Here is a 240-nt window from a genome sequence, read left to right as displayed (position 1 = left end):
TATAGAGCCTCGAGCCTAACTTCAAAGGCATTACACAAATTTTTCTATGATATTTTTTCTAGGAACTCTTTGTTATGTTGTCCGCTGAAGGTTTCAGGAAAGGGACACAGATTCTTGATTGCACTGATCTCCCAATAGAAGTTTTACCTAGGTCATCTGTCGTCACAACCCTTTTAAGGAAGATGCGCCCAAATAATTAGTGAACAATAACATTTAAAGAAGTTTCAGAGAGTGAGAAGA

The sequence above is a fragment of the Cucurbita moschata genome, unplaced genomic scaffold (genome assembly GCF_002738365.1).
Source record: "Cucurbita moschata cultivar Rifu unplaced genomic scaffold, Cmos_1.0 Cmo_Scf00094, whole genome shotgun sequence".
NCBI lineage: Eukaryota > Viridiplantae > Streptophyta > Magnoliopsida > Cucurbitales > Cucurbitaceae > Cucurbita > Cucurbita moschata.
The sequence above is the reverse complement of the archived record's forward strand: the minus strand, read 5'-3'. Positions refer to the sequence as shown.